Source organism: Poecilia reticulata, linkage group LG10, assembly GCF_000633615.1.
Source record: "Poecilia reticulata strain Guanapo linkage group LG10, Guppy_female_1.0+MT, whole genome shotgun sequence".
NCBI lineage: Eukaryota > Metazoa > Chordata > Actinopteri > Cyprinodontiformes > Poeciliidae > Poecilia > Poecilia reticulata.
In genome coordinates this window covers 31,510,473-31,512,953 of record NC_024340.1, presented here as the reverse complement: position 1 = coordinate 31,512,953, position 2,481 = coordinate 31,510,473, and positions in this window count along the sequence as shown.

Sequence of the window (2,481 nt, the reverse complement as noted above, 5' to 3'; positions counted from 1 at the left end):
AAGCTAAATTAAAAAATGGTTAAATGAAAAATAGATTAATGAAAAGTGGGTAAATGAAAAATAGATTAATGAAAAAAGGGAAATTGAGAAATTGATAATATGAAAAATAAATAAATGAAAAAATGGGTTAATGAAAAAGCTAAATTATTTATTTAACAAATTATTTATTTATTTCACTCATTTTCTTCATTTTTTGATTTATTTTACTCATTTTTTATTTATTTCACCCATTTATTTATTTATTTAATTTTGGCTGAAATGGCTCTCCATACTTGTTGGCACATTAATATTCCCGAGACATAAAACGGTTAACAGCGCTCAGTTTTTCATCTCCGTCTTACTGTCCTCATTAGCAGACAGTTTGCACAGTTGCCATGGAGATATGAGCCAATGAATAATTAATATAACGAAAAGTGCCAGTCGGTCACAAGAAGCGCCGTAGAAATGGCGCCATGTGTGCAAGTTTGATGTAAAACATTCAGGTTCATGCATAGAACATGTTTATACATGTTTCCCTGTCGGTTTGAAACTTTAACTGGAATGTTTAATTATCAGAAAACTGTTTTTTTACGATGGTAAATGTGGTAAAGTGCGCCACCTGCTGGAAATACTGCGGCGCAGCATTGAAGCGGCCTCTCGTTTTGCACAACTCCACGTCTTTAATGAGATTTTATGGTTTTATTATTAAAGAGTGTAGCGGTTTATTATCCATCCATCCATCTTCTTGCACCCTTTTTCCCTCAGTGGGGTCGGGAGGGTTGCTGGTTCCTCTCCAGCTAACGTTTCAGGTGAGAGGCGGGGTCACCTGGACAGGTCGCCAGGGCAACACAGAGACACACACACCTAGGGGCAATTTAGAGAAACCAATTAACCTGACAGTCATGTTTTTTTGGACTGTGGGAGGAAACCAGAGTACCTGGAGAAAACCCACCATGCACAGGGAGAACATGGAGACTCCATGCAGAAAAACCGGGGCCGGGAATCGAACCCAGAACCTTCTTGCTGCAAGGCAACAGCTCTACCAACTGCGCCACTGTGCAGCCGGTTTATTATGTACCTATAAAATACTAATTACTGCTACATGTCTGATTTATACAGTGTTTAAAAAATAGGTGCCACTGTAGGCTCCTCTTATAGATGGCTAATAAATAGTTCATCTCTAAACACTTATAAATCATCAATAACTTTATAAATCATCAATAACTTTATAAATCATCAATAACTGAGGAGAAAAGCTGCTGTTTTTTTGCCAAATAGTGATCCAAGTCTGTTCACCTGTTTTTATGTTTTATTTCTCCTTCTCATCCTTAATTAATGCATAATAAACAGCTGTTAATGATTTATTAAGTATTTATGGATAATGTCAATGAACTATTTATTAGCCATCTATAAGGGGAGCCTTGTTGTAAAGAAGTACCAAAAATATATATTTGAATTTGCAGTAGTACATTTCAGCTAATGTTCATATTTGTAAGGATATATATGCACACGTGTGTGAAATCTCTTTAATGGCAACATGATCGGGTTATAAATATGAAACCATACACAAATGACTGGTATTCAGTAGTTTCATATGGAAAATAAAAGCAAAAAATTATATATATATATACATATATTATGTTATTTATGTTTGGATTAGTCGGAAAACAATAACTGAACCTTTTCCTGTTTTCCATAAAAAGCTGAACAATGTGTTGCTAAAACCTGATTCTGCATAACCAATCAAAACGTTGCCGTGTTCATGCAGCGCCTTGCAGTGTTGCTTTATTCAGAGCTCAAACAGGACAGACCAACATGCAGCAGTGCATAACTGAAGAGAGAAACAATTAAAGGTTTTACATTTCTATTTACAAAGACAAAATCTGAAATGTGTAAAGTTATATTCACCCCCTTTCACCCAGACTGAACTCAAACAAACTGAATATACATCCACGCCACACTTTTCAGAAATGATTCACTTTCCTCCACCACTTTGTGTTGGTTTATGACGTTAAACTCCAGATAAAACACATGAAAGTCTGTGGCTTTAATGGAAGCGGCAGCAATTCATGGAAAAATTAAATAATCCCAAATTCACGTCTACGTTTCATTTTAGATCCTAAAGATTTAATTTCACCTCTTCAGTGATGAATAATACAGACAGGATGAAGATTGAAGAAGAGGATTTATCTGTGGTTAAAGGAGCAAACCAGTAGAGCAAAGCCCAACTGATGCTTTGAACAAATAGTTATAAAAACAGTTTGTATGAAATAACGCATCATTACACAAATCTTAAACTAACAGACGTATATAACAGGTGTGATTGGATTCTTTATACATTTCGCATTAACTCACATGAACACAGCTGTCTGTGCAGAATGGCGCTAACATTGTTTTCACCTACGACCTGCAGATTAAACCAGAGAATATTTTACACACACACACACACACACACACACACACACACACACACACACACACACACACACACACACACACACA